The sequence below is a fragment of the Schistocerca americana genome, chromosome 3 (genome assembly GCF_021461395.2).
Source record: "Schistocerca americana isolate TAMUIC-IGC-003095 chromosome 3, iqSchAmer2.1, whole genome shotgun sequence".
Classification (NCBI taxonomy): Eukaryota; Metazoa; Arthropoda; class Insecta; order Orthoptera; family Acrididae; genus Schistocerca; species Schistocerca americana.
This window is the reverse complement of record NC_060121.1, coordinates 422,653,498-422,677,610: the sequence shown is the minus strand read 5'-3', so window position 1 is coordinate 422,677,610 and position 24,113 is coordinate 422,653,498.

Sequence of the window (24,113 nt, the reverse complement as noted above, 5' to 3'; positions counted from 1 at the left end):
AGCAGCCAGCCTCAAGCACAGTTTTTTAGCTTTTCCCGAGACCTGTAATGTGAGACTAGCTGGTAGCTGAGAGTGTACTAATTGGTGGGACAGAAATCATGTCAGGAGGATGTAACACACAGTGTTTTTGGAATTGAGGGGAGGAAATTGAAATCACCGATCTTTTTGACTTTTCCCTATTCTTGACAGAATATTTAGTTAAAAAAACAACCATGCCACCGGCGGACTAATGTAACTTTAGAGAGGATCGGTGGTCAAGGTTTTCTTTTTTGTAGGAAGAAGGGGGCATGTTAATTTTAAAATTTTCGCAGCATATTAAATGTTCAAACAAATTTCGGGCTTCGTCGTTTAATTCTTTTCGTGATATTTTGACTGGGCATTTGACAGTCATCTACAGGTGAGACAACGAATACTGCCAAAGACTCACTCCATTCCACAGTATACAGTATGCTGCAAGTATCCTGCACATGCATCAAAATCAAGGTGACAGACGGACCACATTTGGAGGCTGCAGTGCCATTGCGGGTGATGCTGCAGAACTCGGCTGTGGAAATCCGTGGAAAAACGCATGGTGGAAAAGCTGATGAACCGTGATAGTGGCTACTGAGCATGAAACCTCATCTCCACGATTTGTTATAATGGAAGACTACAGAGTGTGTCAACGGCCGCGGCGAGCAGTAATGCAGAGGACAGCTGAGTTCCACGGCTCCACCAGTAGGGGCGCTGCCCCTGGGAAGTGTCATCCTTTGTCAACTTGATTTCGATGCATGAGTAAAATACTCGCAATGCGCTATTTATTGCTGAAAGGAGTGAGTCTTAATCAGTCTTTGATGGATTACCTGAAGATGGCTGGCAGATTCCGTCGAAATATTGTGGAAGGACTTAAACGATGACTAGCTGCAAGCCCAAAATTTGTTTGAACAAGAAAGGAGCAGTTATTACTTTACTGGCTTGGAAAGAAAGATTTTGTCTCTGGGCTTGGTCAGTTCTCTGCAGGCTGTAAACTGGAGAAGCCATCAGGTAGTGCAATCCTAGCGTCGAACTCCGCGGTAGAGACACACGGTGTCAGCACGCTGCTCATATTATACCAAAGATTATCGCGAGCATAGCTACCAGTTGTGGCAACTTAGGAAAATCAAAAGCTTTAAGTTCAGTTCATGATACGTTTCACTGTCTGGCATTCGTCTGTGTATCCTCAGATCTATGGGTTTGTTCAGTTCTCTGATGAGACAAACAGCCACTGTAATCATTATACAGTCGTGTTGAGATAAATTTCAAGAAGTCTAACGCGAGATAAGCAGTACCGAAGCCACTGAGTAAATTTGCCAGCGATTAGTTCCAGTTTTGTGTTTCTCCTGATAGTTGTACGATTCTAACTTTAGTAATTTCGTGATTGTTTTGATGCTTGACAATTCTCGTGTATGTTGTAAATAGGCTATTGTCACATTTAATATTTGTCAATGATAAAATGTAAATTCTCCACCTTAAGATTCACTGCTAGGGCCACTATATTTCATAGTGTTAATCATACATTAATTCCAGCATTCGATCTCACAGATTAATCTTGATTCACATTCACTTACACACACAGAGTTTTGCAAAGAAATCTATGACACAACTCGACTAAAAGAGCAGATCGGTTGACAGGATATACCGTGTGGCATTTATCATAGTTGTTACTTAATACTCTCCTTTCACACGCACAAAAATCACACACGCTCACCACGACAATTTTTCTCGAAATAATTCCTTCATGTTGCGAAGTTGCTTAACTTACACACCCTTCACACGCCACTTTTATCAATTTTTTCTTCAAGAATTTTTTGTTATTGTGCAAATATCTGCATGCTGGTAGCCATCAAAAAAATGGTTCAAATGGCTCTGAGCACTATGGGACTCAACTGCTGAGGTCATTAGTCCCCTAGAACTTAGAACTAGTTAAACCTAACTAACCTAAGGACATCACAAACATCCATTCAGGATTCGAACCTGCGACCGTAGCGGTCTTGCGGTTCCAGACTGCAGCGCCTTTAACCGCACGGCCACTTCGGCCGGCTGGTAGCCATCCAAGACATGGAATGGGTGGATCTTCATCCAGTCTGACAAAGACTCGTGGAGGCCCAGCTACGACAGATTTCATAGCATACAGAGGCCAAGCCTCTGCGACCTTATTTGTCTTTGATTGCAAGCGCTCTTCTGTCCCATTAAACCGTTTTTGGTTGTTAACCTTCGCACCCCCACCTCTGTCTGGACAGAGTGTGTCCTGTTTGTCTTGTTTGTCTGTAGTCGTCGTATCACACTTCATTACTTGGCATAGACCCACTTGCAATTTTTCGAATATCATGTGAAAAAAATGAACACCTAAAACATTCCATGTGTGATCTCATTTTTCATTTTATTACTATGGTCATTTCTCCCTGTGTGAGTGATTTTGCATTCGGAGAAGAGATCTGATGAGTTAAATTTGGTGAAAAGATCTCGCTGCAATGAAAGGAAGCCTCTGCTTAATGGCTGCCATGTCAACTCGCTTATCACATGAGTGGTATTCTGTCCCCTATTTCTTGATTTAAAAGGAAATGAGCTGCCTTCTTTGGAATTTTCGCTTTCGTCCCTTAACCCTACGTGGTAAAGATCCCACATCACACAGCAGTACTCCAGAAGAGGATGGACAAGCATATTGTAGTCAATCTCTTTAGTAGATTTGTTGCACCTTCTAGGCGCAATTCCAGTCAGACACAATCTTTGTCTACTTTCTCCACAACATTTTCCACTGGATCATTCCACTTTAAATTTTTCGTGATTTTGATCGATAGGGTTTTGGTTGAATAAACAACCTTAAATTTGTGTGTTTTATTGAAAAATGTCGCCATTAATTTGCACCTGCAATTTGCAATTTTCTGTCCTGTTGTGAAGTATACACTTTAAGATCTTCTGTTCCTGTGGCTTAGTTTCCCTTTTCTGAAGTATGTGATTAGAGTATCTAGATGACTTGCATGGAGTGTTTCCTTCCTATTTTTCTGTCCACAAAAGCGAGTTTCTTGAGATACAAAAGTGAATAAGACAGGTGTCAGATCTCATCCTGATGAGGGTATCTACATTCCACCTCTTTCGGTTGCTACTCCTATGTGATATAGACATAATCATCTAGTGCGTAATATATTCTAGAATTATTTTTTCATTGTGATGTACAGTGTGCGTTAATGTGTAAATTTGTAACAGCTTAAAAATATTTTTTTTAATGTCTAATCCCATTGGGAACCGTGTGCACCATGACTGTAGTATTGTCAATACGTTTTAGACAAATGGCTGCATCCATCGTAAAGATTGGAATCCCTTATTTTACAGATCGATTTTGGTCACTATGTGACCATATTCATTGCTAAAAATATATAAGAACCATCAGACACGAGGATTCTAATATAAATGTGGCCCTATTTATAACCACCATCAGAAAATATAAAAACAGGAAGACATATACAAATATACAGACTCGCGTACATTCCAAACTATTCGAACATTGTATTTTTAGAACTGAAGATGGTCACGCAGTGACCGAAATCGATGTGTAAAATAAAGGATTTCAATCTTTACGACCGATGCTGCCATTTATCTAAAATATGTTTGAAACTATTTTTCCTACCCAGGACTCGAAACTGCGCCCGTATCATTATTTGAATTGCTCTTACCATTTGAGTTATCCATCCACGACAAATTACTGCGAAAGGCTGCAGTTATATGTGAAGGCATACTTATTCAGGAATCTGTGTAGCTATGGCAAGTGCTACTCCGAGATGAAGAGGTTGGCAAAGGAGAGGAATTCGAGGCCGGCCGCATCAAACCAAGACTCAAAAACAAACTAACAAAAAAAAAAAATTGCTATGCTTCTAACAAGCTGACGAAAGCAAAAGAGATATTGAGTTTCTTTTGGAAAACGGGCTAAAAATATAGTTTCAACGAGGTCAAAATGACCACTTTTATGAGATCCGAATCCTGCTTCCTTTCAAACTATGTATATGCTAATTTCAGTTGCGAAATAGTCTTTCTAAAAGCTTGTGAGAGCACCTAAACAGTGAAATTCACTGTGAATGAACTAATACAATTTACAGGCTTTCTAAATTCGAAAAATTTTAACTTATATTGGTTTACTGGGTAATAAACTATCCTTACATTGTAGGGAATATGCTTAAAACGCATTTACTTTTAGTTACATGGTTTAGCTACTAAGTTTCCATGCACCTCTGACAGTAAATTTTCCATTTCTTTCAACGTTAAATCTTTTAGAAGCCTGTTGTTCTTCTACTGTAAATTGACACGAAAATTCAGTTTACTTCGCACAAGTGGTGTTTGAAAATATATGCGAGTGGGTTCATATTTTAATTCTTTCGTACTCTCATAACTGTGTCAGTGTGGCGGTGTATCTACCACAATTACGATAGTGGCGACCTACCGCGCCTCAGGCGGAGTTGGTCCTCCTGGTGGCGTCCAGTGATGGGAACAACAGAATGAAACCAATCATTCATTCGGTTGTTAGAAAATAGTTGACTCATTCGGGTGTAGTTTTACTTATCAGCCGCATTATTCATTCATTCTTTTGAGTGAAACAAGTCTATGGGAGCTAACTAATGAAAACAGTCTACCACAGTCTGTTGCAGATCCGCATATTCACTGAGTTATTCATTCACTCTTTTCACATGAAACCAGTCTGTAGTTTTTCTGTTCGTTGGAGCAAGTATCGTTCTTTCAAGTAAACTACCCCCCCTCCCCCTCCCGATCTCTGATTGCGCACGAGTCCCGTGCGCTCCACGTCAGACTCCCGCGGTTACCAGGAACTCAACCGGCGCGAGGAGGTGGCACAGAAGCCGGCAGCCTTTGTAATGTATCGGTGTGGCGCATCGGCCGTGCCACCTCTTCGCGCCGGCTGCAGTCCTGACGCCAGCAGGAAGACGCCGGCGGCGGTGCCTCGCGGCCGGGCGGGAAAGGCTGGACTCGAGGGAAGAAAGAAGGCCTGGCTAACCTGTGAAATTCCTGCAATGTAATCGAAACAGACTTGGCAACGTGTGGGCGGGCTCTTTGTTGGCAACTTATTTCGACTACACCTGCAGTAGTTTCGGTGAGAAGCCCTTACACATCCTCCAAACGGTTCCTCTGCGATTTCCATAGGTTTGGAGCCCTGAAGAAAGACATTCGTGGTGGCCGTCCATTTGTTTTGACGAAGAGGTGCTCGCCTGGCTAGTCATGGTTCCATAGACAACAACAGACATTTCTCCATGGAGGGATTTACACTTACGGCGGTTAAGTTTCTCTTTCTTTTTTTCCGTGCGTCCCGTTGTCATATAGCACAAAATGTAACTGAAAGGCGTACTCAATGTGACGAACAGGAATGACACGTTTATTCAAACACCGTAACTACACCGAAGTGACTGTGATTCGTGATGGTTCCCTAGACATTACCAAAGATGGGACACAGTGGCAGTAGGACTCGCACTCTGGCGGTTCCGTACAGTCTTAATTATGTATGTAGATAATTCATCCATCCCAGAAATCGAAAATATTGACGATTTTTGCTTGTTACCGACATTGATACCGTCAAGATATCGGTTCTCAGAATTCCAAGACTTTCGAGAAAGTTTTAATTTTAAGTTTGAAGTCGGATAACAAATGACAAAAGAAATACTTTTTTCGTGTGATGTAGTTACAAATTAATGATTTTCTTTTTTTCCCTGTATTTGTACAATGAAACCTTCTTTCTTGCCGAATTTCATGATTTTACACCAATGGGAAGCATCCTATAAGTTTTTGATGAGTGAGTTTGCATCAAAATATGTGACATGAATTTTTACACAACCAATCGTTTACCACAGAACTTAGTACATGAAACACATTTCAACAGGCAGGCAGACGGACAGAGGACAGACAACAAAGTGGTCGTATAAGGATTTAGTTTCTACCGAATGAGGTACAAAACCCTAAATATGAAGTCAGGACCGAATGGACCTCTGAAAAGACGGACATGGGGAACGACTACAGTGTCACAATACCATTGGTCAGTAAACGTACCATCTTCAAATTGTGGATGTGCTGCAATATCTCTCCCCAACGCATCCATCATGTGCTCGACAGGACTTAATTCAGGGGAGTGGACTGGTCAGCACATTTGCCAAATATTCTCTCATTCCAGTTGTTCAGCAACTTGGAATGGCTAGACTATTCCCCAAATATAAAAATACCATCCAGAAAGTACTGGGGAGATGTATTGCATCACATCCACATGCAACAACGACCATCCACCAGTTGTCAACTGCGCTGACCGAGGACTGGAACGGTCCACCAGGAACTTCTTACCAACCTTGTGGCCAGCATAAGAGCATGCTGTACAGCATGCATTATCATCTGTGGTGATCATTCACCCTGTTAAGGACCATATCCTGCTTTCTGTGATGTCCAGAAGACCTTGATGAGGCTTGGTGACCTCGGGCGTTTATTGCCTTAGAATGGAAGTGTCATTTCTGTTCGTTTAATTGCATGTTTTGTTCAGTTATCTTCTGTACTACACCCTAATAAGTCTTCTATTTATAGTCCAAGTTTCATCGAACTATGCTACTTGGCAGTGACAAATCATGCAAAAGTTACTATCATTCTTACGTTTTGCACACCATTAACATACACAAATTTTTAATTGGCTTTCAGGATGTGCCCATACAGTCAGACCGATAGTGAAATGTCAGTTATGAAGATACGAATGTAAGGACATCACAACACCCAGCCCCAGATGGAGAAAATTTCCAATCCTGCCAGGAATCAAATTCGGACCCCTTCAGCTAACTATCTGCCACATTGACCAAGCGGTCAGTATGTATAAGTGAAACCACTCAAATGCAGAGACTGAGTGAAAACATTCATATAACATACTTCTGTCAGTTGTCCTGCAATAAGCAGAATCATTCAACCCCAGATAGTGAGTGAGAAACACACATGTAGCCGGCACGACCACATAGACTAGTATTATTCGGTTGTTTTATTCGATCGAAAGACCGACTAAATGGAGAACCAATCGAATGGCCAATCTTTTGTTAAAACCAGTCGGTTGCCTCACCACTAGCGCCGCCTCCGCTGCTCCTCAGAACCCATTGCTGCCGCCAACCATGGTCGCCGCCGACGTGCTTCCTCGTGACTAGACGGGCTGTTATACAGTCGGCAGCAGCAAGAAAAAATACCAAGACCTCTTCCACAACGTATGACGTGACTGTCCAGAAGTGTCCCACAAACACACCACATCACATGAACATCTCCCATCATCCCACTCCCATGACAGTAGGAGTAATCAGTTTTGTCACAACTGTTCTCCAAAATATCTATCCCTTTGAGGGACTCTACTTCGGCATTACAACTTACTCTGGCTACCCGTTCCATTTTTCATGTAAATGCCATCACCACATACTCCTGGAAACTATCAGGAAAAGGAATTCTGGCTGGAGCTAACTGCTACCTTCAAGTCTTCACATTCTCATAGAGATATTAAGCCCAACAGAGTGCAAGAAATCTCACTCTCCAGACAATTTTTTAAATTGTTTTCTTCAATTTTATGACTGTATAAATATTTTATCGTCATATATACTAATGTAGAAGAAGAATGGGTAGCTTTGAGGGATGAAGTAGTGAAGGCAGCAGGGGATCAAGTAGGTAAAAAGACGAGGGCTAGTAGAAATCCTTGGGTAACAGAAGAAATATTGAATTTACTTGATGAAAGGAGAAAATATAAAAATGCAGTAAGTGAAACAGGCAAAAAGGAATACAAACGTCTCAAAAATGAGATCGACAGGAAGTGCAAAATGGCTAAGCAGGGATGGCTAGAGGACAAATGTAAGGATGTAGAGGCCTATCTCACTAGGGGTAAGATAGATACCGCCTATAGGAAAATTAAAGAGACCTTTGGAGATAAGAGAACGACTTGTATGAATATCAAGAGCTCAGATGGAAACCCAGTTCTAAGCAAAGAAGGGAAAGCAGAAAGGTGGAAGGAGTATATAGAGGGTCTATACAAGGGCGATGTACTTGAGGACAATATTATGGAAATGGAAGAGGATGTAGATGAAGATGAAATGGGAGATATGATACTGCGTGAAGAGTTTGACAGAGCACTGAAAGACCTGAGTCGAAACAAGGCCCCCGGAGTAGACAATATTCCATTGGAACTACTGACGGCCGTGGGAGAGCCAGCCCTGACAAAACTCTACCATCTGGTGAGCAAGATGTATGAAACAGGCGAAATACCCTCAGACTTCAAGAAGAATATAATAATTCCAATCCCAAAGAAAGCAGGTGTTGACAGATGTGAAAATTACCGAACTATCAGCTTAATAAGTCACAGCTGCAAAATACTAACACGAATTCTTTACAGACGAATGGAAAAACTAGTAGAAGCCAACCTCGGGGAAGATCAGTTTGGATTCCGTAGAAACACTGGAACACGTGAGGCAATACTGACCTTACGACTTATCTTAGAAGAAAGATTAAGGAAAGGCAAACCTACGTTTCTAGCATTTGTAGACTTAGAGAAAGCTTTTGACAATGTTGACTGGAATACTCTCTTTAAAATTCTAAAGGTGGCAGGGGTAAAATACAGGGAGCGAAAGGCTATTTACAATTTGTACAGAAACCAGATGGCAGTTATAAGAGTCGAGGGACATGAAAGGGAAGCAGTGGTTGGGAAGGGAGTAAGACAGGGTTGTAGTCTGTCCCCGATGTTGTTCAATCTGTATATTGAGCAAGCAGTAAAGGAAACAAAAGAAAAATTCGGAGTAGGTATTAAAATTCATGGAGAAGAAATAAAAACTTTGAGGTTCGCCGATGACATTGTAATTCTGTCAGAGACAGCAAAGGACTTGGAAGAGCAGTTGAATGGAATGGACAGTGTCTTGAAAGGAGGATATAAGATGAACATCAACAAAAGCAAAACAAGGATAATGGAATGTAGTCTAATTAAGTCGGGTGATGCTGAGGGAATTAGATTAGGAAATGAGGCACTTAAAGTAGTAAAGGAGTTTTGCTATTTGGGGAGCAAAATAACTGATGATGGTCGAAGTAGAGAGGATATAAAATGTAGGCTGGCAATGGCAAGGAAAGCGTTTCTGAAGAAGAGAAATTTGTTAACATCCAGTATTGATTTAAGTGTCAGGAAGTCATTTCTGAAAGTATTCGTATGGAGTGTAGCCATGTATGGAAGTGAAACATGGACGATAAATAGTTTGGACAAGAAGAGAATAGAAGCTTTCGAAATGTGGTGCTACAGAAGAATGCTGAAGATTAGATGGGTAGATCACATAACTAATGAGGAAGTATTGAATAGGATTGGGGAGAAGAGAAGTTTGTGGCACAACTTGACCAGAAGAAGGGATCGGTTGGTAGGACATGTTCTGAGGCATCAAGGGATCACCAATTTAGTATTGGAGGGCAGCGTGGAGGGTAAAAATCGTAGAGGGAGACCAAGAGATGAATACACTAAGCAGATTCAGAAGGATGTAGGTTGCAGGAGGTACTGGGAGATGAAAAAGCTTGCACAGGATAGAGTAGCATGGAGAGCTGCATCAAACCAGTCTCAGGACTGAAGACCACAACAACAACAATATACTAATGGATCTCAGAAGAAGAATTAACTCAGCTGGTCATCTGTGTGTTTGGGTAGGTTGTTCAGAGTTCGCCTCCCAGAACAACAAACAGATTATGATACTGAGACATACGGCGTCCTGAGGGCATGGGAGTCGTGAGATGGCTCCCCATCTACTTTGACTCCCTCATAGGGTTTCATACTGTAGCAGGATCATCCAGTGTGAAGCTTGCGGAACACCACTTTTGCTGCAACATATGTTAACTACATACACTACTGGCCATTAAAATTACTACACCACGAAGATGACGTGCTACAGACGCGAAATTTAACCGACAGAAAGAAGATGGTGTGATATGCAAATGATTAGGTTTTCAGAGAATTCACACAAGGTTGGCGCCGGTGGCGCCACCTACAACGGGCTGACATGAGGAAAGTTTCCAACCGATTTCTCATACACAAACAGCAATTCACTGGCGTTGCCTGGTGAAACGTTGTTGTGATGCGTCGTGTAAGGAGGAGAAATGCGTACCATCACGTTTCCGACTTTAATTAAGTTCGGATTGTAGCCTATCGTGATTGCGGTTTATCGAATCGCGACATTTCTGCTCGCGTTGGTCGAGATCCAATGACCGTTAGCAGAATATGGAATCGGTGGGTTCAGGAGGGTAATACGTGACGCAGTGCTGGATCCCAACGGCCTCGTATCACTAGCAGTCGAGATGACAGGCATCTTATCTGCATGGCTGTAACGGATCGTGCAGCCACGTCTCGATCCCTGAGTCAGCACGTGGGGACGTTTGCAAGACTGCAACCATCTGCACAAACAGTTCGAAGACGTTTGCAGCAGTATCGACTATCAGCTCGAACACCAAGGCTGCGGTTACCCTTGATGCTGCATCACAGACAGGAGCACATGCTATGGTGTACTCAACGACGAACCTGGGTGCACGAAAGGCAAAACGTCATTTTTTCGTATGAATCCAGGTTCTGTTTACAGCATCATGATGGTCGCATCCGTGTTGGGCGACATCGCGGTGAACGCACATTCGAAGCGTGTATTCGTCATCGCCATACTGGCGTATCACCTGGCGTGATGGTATGGGGTGCCATTGGTTACACGTCTCGGTCACCTCTTGTTCGCATTGACGGCACTCTGAACAGTGGACGTTACATTTCAGATGTGTTACGAACCGTGGCTCTACCCTTCATTCGATCCCTGCGAAACCCTACATTTCAGCAGGATAATGCGCGACCGCATGTTGCAGGTCCTGTACGGGCCTTTCTGGATGCAGAAAATGTTCGACTGCTACCCTGGCCAGCACATTCTCCAGATCTCTCCCCAATTGAAAACGTCTGGTCAATGGTGGCCGAGCCACTGGCTCGTCACAATACGCAGTCACTACTCTTGATGAACAGTGGTATCGTATTGAAACTGTATGGGCAGCTGTACCTGTACACGCCATCCAAGCTCTGTTTGACTGAATGCCCAGACGTATCAAGGCCGTTATTACGGCCAGAGGTGGTTGTTCTAGGTACTGATTTCTCAGGATCTATGCACCCAAATTGCGTGAAAATGTAAACACATGTCAGTTCTAGTATAATATATTTTTCCAATGAATGCCCGTTTATCATCTGCGTTTCTTCTTGGTGTAGCAATTTTTATGGCCAGTAGTGTGTGTTTTATATGCTGATTAAGGTTAACCTTCTGCTCGGCTGACCATATGTATCATAAGGGTTTTAAAATAAATACGAAGCACAGATCCGTGGTGATGTTGGGATAGTCTGAGATTCTGAAGGACTCTGTTAACATGTGTTCATGGCGAATCTTGGCAGCAGTGCCACTCATGAAAACAGATATCGTTCAAAACATGAGATGCGTATGTTGGTTGTATCCAGTAACGGCGCTCATGATCGCCCTGTTGAGAGCTCTGAATCAATCATCGTCATCACTTACTGATATCCTTGTCTGATTCCACGCCAAAAGCAAAATGTGCAGCATCTCCGATACTTGCCTACTTAAAAAAGGCTTCTCTATTCTTTAGTAGTAACCCTGTATTTTCATTCATCACGTTTCACGATCATGGCAGTCTTCCTCTTTCAGATACCTCTTCTTCAATATTTCAATTACTCCCGCTCTCCATGTTATTCTCGGTCATCTACGCTTCCTCCTTGCTGGCGGCGGACATTCCAGAATTGCTTTTAGCCATCGTTCTTGCTCCATTCGCTGTGCATGGCTATACCATTGTAGAGCTATGTTCTCAATTCTCTGCACGACTGGTAGTTCCATATCCCTTATCTCCAATAACTTCCTCATTTTTTCCTCTGCTTTGATATCCTGGTGCCCTCCTTATTCCATTCATTTCTACTTCCTGTACTCTGCTACCCTACTGGACCACAAGGCTCCTCCCTTACATCTTATTTCCACAATTCTATTACAACTCCTCCCGGTCCATTTGTCTTTCCATTTCTCGGCTTTTGCACCATCTCTTTTACTTCTTCCAGTAGTATAGATTCTGTATCACCTAATGACACGCGTGGTGTAGGGATAGCGTCTTTGATTAATAATCAAAAGTCTTTGGTCTCCGGTTCAAAACTCTCCACTGTGTAAATTTTGAATAAAACTCATCATCAATGGCGGTCGAAGGCTTCTGGTATAAGAAATCCTCATTCTGCCAACGGCCCTGTAAAAGAGAACGAAGGAGTGGACAGAGGTTCAGGGCACTGTCTTGCCCTTCGGATGGGAAACTGCGCCAAAAGGTGGAAAACTAGCAATGATCAACGACATGACGATGCAGAAGGCCACGGAAACCACTGCATTAAAGACACATAATGCGTACCCGCAGCACATGTGGCCTGTAATTGAAAAAGTGTTATGATGATCTCTCCATTGGCAAAAGATTCAGGACTTGTCCCTCATTCGGGTCTCTTGGAGGGGACTGCCAAGGGGGAGATAGCCATGGGAAAAAGACTGAATAACCAACGAAAGGACAGCGTTTCCCGGGTCGGAGCGTGGAATGTCAGAGGTTTGAACGTGGTAGGGAAGCTAGAAAATCTGAAAATGGAAATTCTAAGGCTCAGTCTGGATATAATGGGGATCAGTGAAGAGAAACAGGAAGAAGACAAAGATTTCTGGTCAGATGAATATAAGGTAAACCCAACAGCAACAGAAAATGGAACAATGGGAACAGGATTCTTTACGAATAGGAAGTTAGGACAGAGAGTGAGTTACTCTAACAGGTCAGTGATAGGGTCGTTCTCACCAGAATCGACAGCAAACCAACACCGACAATCATAGTTCAGGTATTCATGACCACGTCGCAAGCCGAAGATGAAGAGATAGAGGAAATGTACGAGGATATTGGATGGGTAATTCAATACGTAAAGGGAGATGAAAACCTAACAGTCAAGGGGGATTGGAATGCGGTTGTAGGGGAAGGAGTAGAAGAAAAGGTTACGCGGTTGTAGGGAAAGGAGTAGAAGAAAAGGTTACGCGGTTGTAGGGGAAGGAGTAGAAGAAAGAGTTACGGGGGAATATGTAGTTGGTGCTAGTAATGAGAGAGGAGAAAAACTAATAGAGTTCTGCAATAAATTTCAGCTGGTAACAGCGAATAATCTGTTAGAGAATCACAAGAGCAGCAAGTATACTTGAAAAAGACCGGGAGATACGGAAACTTTCAGTTAGATTAATTCATGGTCAGGCAGAGGTTCCGAAATCGGATATTGTATTGTAAGGGGTATCCTGAAGCAGATATAGAGTCAGATCACAATTCAGTAGTGATGAAGAGCAGGCTGAAGATTAATAGACTAGTCAGGATCAATAAATGTGGAATGATTGGGATGAGGAAGTATTAAGGAATGGATTGGGTTGTTTGGGGGAGACCAAACACCGAGGTCATCGGTCTCATAGGATTAGGGAAGGACGGGGAAGGAAGTCGGCCGTGCCCTTTCAAAGGAACCACCCCGACATTTGCCAGCAGCGATTTAGGGAAATCACGGAAAACCAAAATCAGGACGGCCACACGCGGGATTGAACCGTCGTCCTGCCGAATACCACTGCGCCACCTCGCTCGCTATATTAAGCAACGAAGAGTCACGCTTCAGACTATATATACTGCGATAAGAATAGCTCAGTAGACAGTTCAATCGAAGAGGAATGGACATCTCTAAAAAGGACGATCATAGAAAGAAAAACACAGGTACAGTGAAAGTAAAAGCGAATCGGTGAAAGAAGGAACTTTAAAAAATGTTCAGGTAAATTTGGGACTAAGGAAGTACAAGTCACTTAGAAACGATATAAATAGGAAGTACAGGGAAGATAAGGTGAAATGGTTGCATGATAAATGCGAAGAAATCGAAAAAGGAATTACTGTCGGAAGGATTGTCTAAGCACATAGAAAAGTCAAAACAACCTTCGGCGAAATTAAAAACAAGGGTGGTTAGATTAAGAATGCAATGGGAAGTCCACTGTTAACGCAAAGGAGAGAGCGGATAGCTGGAAAGAGTACACAAAGGTCTCTGTGAGGGACGGAAATTCTCTGATGTGATTGAAGAAGAAACAGGAATCGATACAGAAGAGATAGGGGATCCACTACTAGAATGAGAATTTAAAAGAGCTTTGGAAGACCTTAGATCGTATAAGACAGAAGGGATGGATAAAATTCCGTCAGAATTTCTAAAACTATTGGGGGAAGCAGCAACAAAACGATTATTCACTTTGATGTGTAAAATGTATGAGTATATCGATAGAGCATTTGACTTTTGGAAAATCGTCATCCACCCGATTTCCAAGATTGCAAGAGCCTACAAGTGCGAGAATTATCGCAACATCAGCTTCTCAGCTTATGCATCCAAGTTGTTGACAAGAATAACACACAAACGAATGGAAAAGACAATTGAGGGTGTATTAAATGACGATTAGTGTGGCTTTAGGAAAGGTAAAGGCAGCACAGAGGCACTTCTGACTTTGAGGTTGATAATGGTAACAACACTAAGGAAAAATCAAGACACGTTCATAGGCTTTGGCGATCTGATCTATCATCCTAGATAGATCTAGGATCTATCGTCTAGACAAAGCATTCTACAACGTCAAATGGTGCAAGCTGCTCGAAATTCAGCAAACAATAGGGCTAAGCTATTGGGAAAGACGGGTAATATACAATATGAACAAGGACCTAGAGGGAACAATAAGAGTGGAAGACCAAGAATGTAGTGCACGGATTAAAAAGGGTGTAAGGTATGTAGTTTTTCACCCCTATAGCTCAATCTATACACCGGAGAAACATTGACGGAAATAAAATAAAGGTTCAAGAGCGGAATTAAAATTCAAGGTGAAAAGATATCAATAAGATTCGCTGATGACTTTACTATCCTCATGAAAATGAAGAACAGTTACAGCATCTGCTGAATGGAATGAACAGTCTAATGAGTTCAGGATATGGAGTGGGAGTAAATTGAAGAAAGACGCAAGTAGTGAGAAGTAGGAGAAATGAGAGCAGCCAGAAACTTAATGTCAGGACTCATGGTCACCGAGTAGGTGAAGTTAAGGAATTCTACTACCTGCATCTCATGATGTATGGAGCAAGGAGGACATAAGAAGCAGACTAACACTGGCAAAGGGGCATTCCTGGCCAGGAGAAGTCAACTAGTATCGAACATAGGTATTAATTTATGGAAGAAATGTCTGAGAATGTACGATTGGAGCACCTCACTGTGTGGTTGTGAAATACGGATTGTGGGAAAACCGGAACAGAAGCGAATCGAAACATTTGAGATGTGGTGCTACAAACGAATGTTGAAGATTAGGTGGACTGATAAGGTAAGGAGTGAGGAGGTTCTCTGGAGAAGCGGAGAGGAGAGGAATACAAAGAAAACACTGATCAGAAGAACGGACAGGTTGGCTGGACTCTTTAAGACATCAGGGAATAACTTCTGTAGATAGTACTAGAAGGAGCTATAAAGGGTAAAATCTGTAGAGGAAGACATCCAGCAAATAACTGAAGTCGTAGGTTGCAAGTACTACTCTGAGATGATGAAGTTGGCACAGCAGAGGCATTCATGACGGGCCGCATCAAACCAGTTAGAAGACTGATGACTCAAAAAAAAAAAAAAAAACTATTGCATTGCTTTAGTTGTAGACTTCTATCACGTGGTCTCTTCTTTTGACAATAGTGTAGAAAGTGAATTGGAAAGTATTGTAGACGGTGTGTCAAACGTAACACACGAACAAAGACGAGGCCTGTATAAAGTAATAATGAGGAATAAGAGTGTGTTTTCAGACAAACCGGGACTTGTGGAAGAGATAATCAAATTCCCTCCACGGATTGACATTAGTATTGCTGTGAAAAATGATCGTTTGCAAGAAATAATGAAGCTAAAAGCCGATACTCGCATACGTCGTCACGACGCTAAAGCGCGTTTTGCTAAGTTTGCAATCGGAGACTTAGTACTTGTAAAAGCTCATGCGAAATCGAGCGAGATAGACAATGAAATCTCTAAATTTAAGTTTGTTTATAATGGACCATATAAAGTCATTGGTATATCTCACACAAATGCTTATTGCTTAGAGTATCCAAGCCCTGGAAAACTATTAGGTATACGGAACATTATAGGCTTGAAATTGTATCAACCTAGGATTGATTAATACCACAGAATGGGTAATTTGTACAGTATGTAAATATAGAGTATAATATTTAACGATTTGCTAGATTGCTATGCTTTTGCCTGACCAAGAGGATATTAAAGAAGTTGTAATTAATAAGTAATTAATTTTGACTATGTTATTTAAGAGTAACTGATTATTAATCAATTGAAAAATCCAAGCTGCTAGTTTAAGTTTTCAGCTGAGTCACAGTAGATTAAGGAATGTAAATATGATTTTGTAACTAGTTGTAAGATTTCATAAATATGTGATTTACTAGTCATTGCCGATGTACTTAGACGCTGTTATAAGTTTCAGGCTAGTACATGCGTGTGATGATGGACAGTGTTGAGTTATCCACTGTGATAGTGTTAATGGACTCCTTGAGATCCGAAACAATTCAGTGAAACGGACGTTCTGGAAATGCCGCTAGACAGGCGAGTGAGATCAAGCCTGCCGCACAGGCGGGCGCAACAATACTGGCGAGGCGGAGCCGCGGTCGGCTCTTGTGCCACTATCGGCATTCTTTGTGCTTGCGAGTACGGAAGGCGGAATTGTTTTTCTTCCCGAACAGCTCATGTGAAAGAATTCTCTTGTCAATATGTATGTTTTTTTTCGATCTGCTGTATATTATTTTCTTGTTTACCGTCAAGTGGACTCTCATGGCGAGAATATTAATTATGAAAAAGTTATATAAAAATGTGTGTTCTATGTAATTAATTATTAATTTGCGTATTTTGATATACCTGTTTTTTATGATCCTGTACTCTGATTAATTTTGTAAATAGTATTCCATTTCTTGATACTGTTAGGAATTTTGCTGATTTTAGAATAGTTAAGCCATTTTCTATGTATTCTATGAATTTTAGTATGTTGTCACCTTTCACTTTTGTGTAAGATGACAGAGTGGAATAAGGTTAGGAGTGTCTCCACTCAATTATTATGGTCTAAAAATTGGTTTATGGTTAATTAGCCTAATGCTAAATTTTCTTGATGTTTTGGGAATATGCATTTCCGCTATTTTTTTTGTATTTTTTTTTTACATTTTCTGAATCTGTTTAGGTTTGTTTTGTTTTGTAAATACTATTTGTATTTTTACGCTGGGTCTTGCCTAGGGAAAACTATGCTATCGAACGATTACATCGATAGGTCGTGTGGAAAACCAAATTGTTTAGGATCTTGGGTAGTATTAACTCCGCCGCGGTGGAGCGCGGGCAGAGCAGAGTCTGGCTGGAGTAGGGCGGTGAAGCAGGTGTGTTGTGTGACACTCCCACGAGTTGCCGCGCTTTCGGAGTCTGGCAACATGTATTTACGCTCGACATGCTATGATAGTTTCGGACACGGTGTTGCGGTCGGGAAGCATTAGCTGGCGCACATCAAGAGCCAATTTCGCCTGGTGACCGTGTCGAGAAGAAGGCGCGCCAACATCCAGCTTCTGCAACAGCGACGGCCGACAATGAGAGACTGCCACCTCCCCGATCGACGACTGCAAACCTTCAATCAACCAACAGGGAAGACTAAAAGCACGTAAAGTTTTAGAACTGTATGGCAGACCTCAGCTTTTCAAACTGTTACATCACAAAATTACAGCAACTTAGCATGAACCTTTGTTGCTCATTGTCCCAATTGCATTACCAAGCAGGGTCCCATCCCTTTCTGGAATGAACCCGAGTCTCGTTGAAATTCAAACGCCAGCATTAAAGTAATATCATTCCATTTCACTGCTTTAATTTCAAAGTTCAGTTAAAGTATTCATAGCTGGTTACAATATTTAGATTACACAAGCACAAATTAAGAGTGCGAGTTTTGTTACCATATTTTAGCTTACCTGTGACTGCAGCTCAGCTTTGTATGTACTAAATTTTACTATTATTAACTGTTCAGAATCATTTAATTCAAGTTCAAAGTTAAATCTCTTATTTCTAAATTGCGTAGATTCAAGTAGCTTTTGAAATGATTGTTAAGGTAGCCCAAGACTAACCTTATTTTATTTTATTTCTTAGTGCTTCAGAAACAAAGTTCACTATTAATTTCAGTCACTAAATTAACTTTCAATTTTCTGGTTTTATTAATTCTTTTGCTAAATTAAGTCAGAGTGTAGCGAAATTTATTACTTCTGACAAACATTCAGTTTTCACACAACACGTGTCAACCTTCAGTTGCTACGCTTTTAGTTCTAATTATATGTGCATTAATCTTTCATTTTCAGTTATTATAGTAGTTGTCCATAGGACTGGCGACTGCAATTTTCCCCAAATCTCAAATATCTAATGAACGCCAATTAATTGTTAACGTAACGACCGCACATTTACTTTCTTTATTAATTTTACCCATTTCTCAAAATTAATTTCCACCAATTTCATTTGCATTTTTCCTTTCATTTAGATGTAACCCTTTCCTCCATCTTTACCGACAAATTAGCTTCGGTGACGATTGCTTTTCCCAAATCTCCATTAGGTGCACGCGGTTTAATTTTTCACTGTCATTGAGGTCGATAAGTGAGGGGGAGGTTACAGCGGGAAGCATCAAACCAGTCAGAAGACTTTTGACTCAAAAACTAAAAGCATGTTTTGTTTAAAAACTATAGTGTAACTGCATTTTGCGTGCGTCCCAGACCGCCCCTGTCCCTTTGCGGCGACATCAGCAGGTGAATCATAACGATTATTCTTTCTTCTTCTTTCTTTTGCTTACGTTTTTGTCCCGCTGTGAACCATAACAACTGTTACCAACAGTAAATGGGTAGAGCTACATCATCGTCCGAGTATCCCAACAACATGATGTGCCTGAGCTCAGTGCGGCGCGGTACTGCCTCTGTACTCAATTTTTGTTGGTAGCGCTGATTTTATTACTCTGAACTCGTGCTAAACTGATTCGACTGTTGATCAGTCGATTGCAGAATAGCATTGTGATGAACCAAATATTTTATTTTTAATAATAGCCAAAAGACGTTCTGCGTTGATAAATAGCGTGAAACACGCGACAGTCCTTCCTTGGGATGAGTCCACCAACATAAATTAAGAGTAACCGAAAATACGAGTGTTTTTAAAATCCCCAGAAAAGTGAGGCGGGTGACTCTTACAGGTAATTTGATTGGAATTAACGCAGCCTTCAGGAGACAGCTAACAGTCAATTGTGATCATCCGACTGCAGGAACTAAAATTGGTTTCAGGAACGAACTCCACAGAAGTGGGGTGGGATATAGAGTTGCTCAAATTATAGTTCAGCATATTACTAACGTGATTCTGTTGAAAGGAGACTGTTTTCCCGTGAGGAAACAAAATCGAAGCAGTCAGTGTACAGCAGTGAATGAAGAGCTAACACAGAAACCAGTTCTGATTCTCCAAAAGATTATTGTCTGGTCACGTAAGTTACAAGGTAAACGTAATTAAGCAAGTGAGAAATCTGAGACAAGAGCTGTTGTCTGGGAACGCCTGTTTTAATTGCCGTCGTTATGCACCCAGTCCGTGACAAGAAACACATTCACACAACAGCACGTTTCCCAGGCCTGACGAAGGGACAATTATAAGCATGGCAAGACCGCGAGATAACATGCAAAGGGGCCACGTAGCGATACTTGCTTCCTGCATGCAGACGTCTGTGAGAAGCGAAAACGCAGCGGCCCATGCCGAAACTGTCAGTCCGCGCACTCATTAACTTGTTCTGGGGGACGATTCCGTTCTGCGAAGGGGGGGGGGGGGGGGGGAGGGGGCACACGGACCGGGCATCATCTTCTTGTCGAACTGAAACGAGTTTGAAATGCATTTTACGACTTCTTTCTTTAAATACTTTGTCGTGGGGTAGCCACGGAGTACGTTGTTCCTTAGTGGTAATTCTTGACTTCACTGAAGTGACGAAAACAGTTTTAGCGCTACCTGACTAACCTAGCCAAGTCGTTGTTGTTGCACTTGTTGTGGTCTTAAGTCCGAAAGATAGTTTGATATCCTAGCCTATCGTGTGCAAGTCTCTGCATTTCTGCGTAACTACTGCAACCTATTTACGGTGGTCAGATCCTGGATCTCCTTCTGAAACTTGTAATGGGTGGGCTCTTTTAAGCTGTGATTTACCTGCCACCTAATGAATCTACGTGCCCTCACCTGACTTGTGTAAGATAGAAGAAAATTAAATGAGAAAACCACGGTCACACTAAATCGCGAAACGGAAAATATCAGGCACAGCTTTAGAAACTGAACAGCACTGAACATGAATATCACTCGCAATATTCTAGCAATATCAGGAGTGCAGTAGTAAGAAACTCTTGGTTGATCACTGTGCGGTAGTGATGTAAACCCTGTTACTGTAACAATAATAGTCAAATATGAAACCCTCAATCGTTACAGGTAATACGACTAAAAGTTTGAAAATGCATGGTTTGCAAAGACGCGCTAGACACCTCGGGATAATGCTCTAGTCGAGGTAATTTGAAAAACATGAATAAACACACTTTTGCAGAATATTACACAACGTTCCCCATACCAACGTCCGTCGTTAAGACCTACTTTGTTAACTGAAAAGGCATGCATCAGCATGGGTTAGGTAATGTCAAAATTGGAGATGCTATTTGTGAAATCAAATACTCGATGAAATTAACAACATACAACCACTAGCTGAGACAAGGGTAGCCTCTCGTAATAAGCGATCACGAATTGGCGGCAGACAGAGTTTATGCCACTGTACACATAAATACCCAGTAAATGATCAGGAAGGTTGAAATGACAAATAATATCCGAATTTAAATTATTTAATTGGTTCTAAACTGAACGAACAGAATAACACATGATCCCTTGGCATCGCGGATTTCGTTCAGAACCTCGTAATTAGTTACCCGATATACCAATTTCCAGCATTCTTCCTTACCACTGTATTTCACAAGCTTCTGTTCCCTTCTTGTATGAACTGTTTATGGTCCACCTTCCACTTCGGTACAAGATCACACTCCAAACAAACGCCCCCCCCCCCCGCCCCCCCCGCCCCCCAAAAAAAAACAGTTCGTAATATTTATGTTAACAAGTTTCTCTTTTTGAGAAACGTTTTCCTTACTACCGCTAGTCCAGATTTTAAGTTCCATCTACCGGGTGATCAAAAAGTCAGTATAAATTTGAAAACTGAATAAATCACGGAATAATGTAGATAGAGAGGTACAAATTGACACACATGCTTGGAATGACATGGGGTGTTATTAGAACCAAAAGAATACTAAACTTCACAAAATGTCCGACAGATCGCGCATCATCTGATCAGAATAGCAATAATTAGCATAACAAACTAAGACAAAGCAAAGATGATGTTCTTTACAGGAAATGCTCACTATGTCCAACCATCATTCGTCAACAATAGCTGTAGTCGAGGAATAATGTTGTGAACAGCGCTGTAAAGCATGTCCGGAGTTATGGTGAGACATTGGCATCGGATGTTGTCTTTCAACATCCCTAGAGATGTCGGTCGATCACGATACACTTGCGACTCCAGGTAACCCCAAAGCCAATAATCGCACGGACTGAGGTCTGGGCCAGCATGATGAAAGTGGCGGCTGAGCACACGATCATCACCAAACGATGCGCGCAACAGATCTTTCACTCGTCTAGCAATTTTTTTTTTTTTGTTCTAATAAAACCCCATGTCATTCCAAGCATGCGTGTCAATTTTTACCTTTCTGTCTACATTATTCCGTGGTTTATTAAGTTTTCAAATTTATATTGACTTTTTGATCACACGGTACTTCGGCTACCGTCATTTATTTTTCTCCCCAAATAACAAAACTCATCTATTACTTTCAAAGTCTCTTGGTTTAACTGTACTACATTCCATTGTCCTTGTTTTACTTTTGCTCACGCCCACCTTCTAATCTATTTTCAAGATACTATCCATTCCGTTCAGCTGCTTTTCTTAATCCTTTGCCGTCTCTGGAAAAATTACAACGTCATCTACAAACCTCAAGATTTTAATTTCTACTCCCCGAACTTCAGGACCTTTCCAAATTTCTCCTTGGTTTCCTCCACACCTTTCTCAGTGTGCACTTATTTACTTCCTTACTTCCTTCCTTCCTTGCTCACTTATTTTCTTTGCGTGTGCAGGTTACCAACCGCTCTGGGTATTTCCAGTAACCAGCCACTTTTGTCATTTGCTGTGATAAGGTCTTGTACCGAAACACGGTACAAAATATTAAATCGTGCGACGACAAGTTGGACACAAAACAAAGTAAAATGAAAATTGTAATAAAAGTCTGAAAATGCGCGTGCAGTTGGTTATCATAACGGTAATTTATAATGAACTGAAATAATAATGGTACAAATAGACTCTAGAAGATAACTGTATAGAATCTATGATGTAATTAATTGTTATTTTACTAGCTGGCGCAAGAAACGAAAAGACTAGCGTTATTACTCACTCTCTGTTCTAGTCTCGAAGCTAACGCACCCTACGGTGGCCATTCCTCATTGCAAGTTGTAACTTTTAAATAATATATGGCAATTTATGCTGATTGTGCATTTTTCTTTCATGTGCATGGAGACCTTCATGCAGAAGTAAAAATATTATTTGTAAAGTTTTCAGCACGCGGGATAAACAACGAGAACCGTCGAACAATAGACCATTATTGGCAGACATATTGCGTAGGAATAATTTCACTATAATTTCATTGCGTTCCGACATCAACGGACGCTTTAAAAGACTTACGCCATAATTATTAAGGAAAAGAAAGTGAATATATTAATTTATGTCGTATTAAGGTAAAAACTATGAACATTCAGTTCAGGTTAGACATTGGCCGCTTCTCGGCAAAACAAACATTATTACGTTTAAGAAAGGGAAATACTTTCTTTGGTTCAAATGGCTCTGAGCACTTTGGGACTTAGCTTCTGAGGTCATCAGTCCCCTAGAATTTAGAACTACTTAAACCTAACTAACTTAAGGACGTCACACACATCCATGCCTGAGGCAGGATTCGAACCTGCGACCGTAGCGGTCGCGCAGTTCCAGACTGTAGCGCCAAGAACGGCTCAGCCACTCGGTAATACTTTCTTTAATTCAAAGGTTTCTTTCGATTAAATTTCGCTACATTGAAGATATCCTGCAGCAATATTTTAATGTGATAACACGAAATACAATCCCTGAGATTAAGTTATGTATACGTTTTTTGTCAGTATAAAATCTCCACGCAGACATCAGTTTTAATAAACTCCTAAAACTTCTCGCGCAATCCTATATTAACAAGGTGGTGAGTCGCGCACTGTTAAATAACACAGGTCTGCGACATCAAAATTGTTTCAAATTTATTAAGTAGCACAGGGTCTGAGGGGCAGGATCGAGAAAGGTGACTCGTTTCAAGATATGAGAGGCCAGAGATATGATTCACTAGTGGCTGTAATCATTAAAGGACTTCTCCATCGGATACAATGCAGATATGTATTTGAATGGACGTCATTTCTACCAAATGCGTAGCACTGGAATCTGAAAAGCTAGAATACATATCTTATGACCTCAATGAGCACACCATCTACTACTGTTTGTGATCCTTTTCAATCAACCATGGCCTGTAACTCAGTGGATACATCGCAGAACATCTGGCATAGCATCGAGACAGAATGTGTTTCAAGTGCTGTAGTAATATCTAGCGGCAGCATGAGAGAGTTGCTAATACCGGTTTCATACTACACTCCTTAGCCGAATCACTTTCTAAATTCGGCAATTTTATTACGGGGATTCACCGTCGGCGACGTATAACCGCACTGCTGGTCTGATAATATAAACTCCTACGATTACCATCCATATTCAGTGTCGAGGTATTTGTCTGGAAAATCATGTCATTCGGAGGTAATGCCATACTTCTATTTATAAAGCCAGTATAGCTTTAACATGGGTACTTGTGTGCAC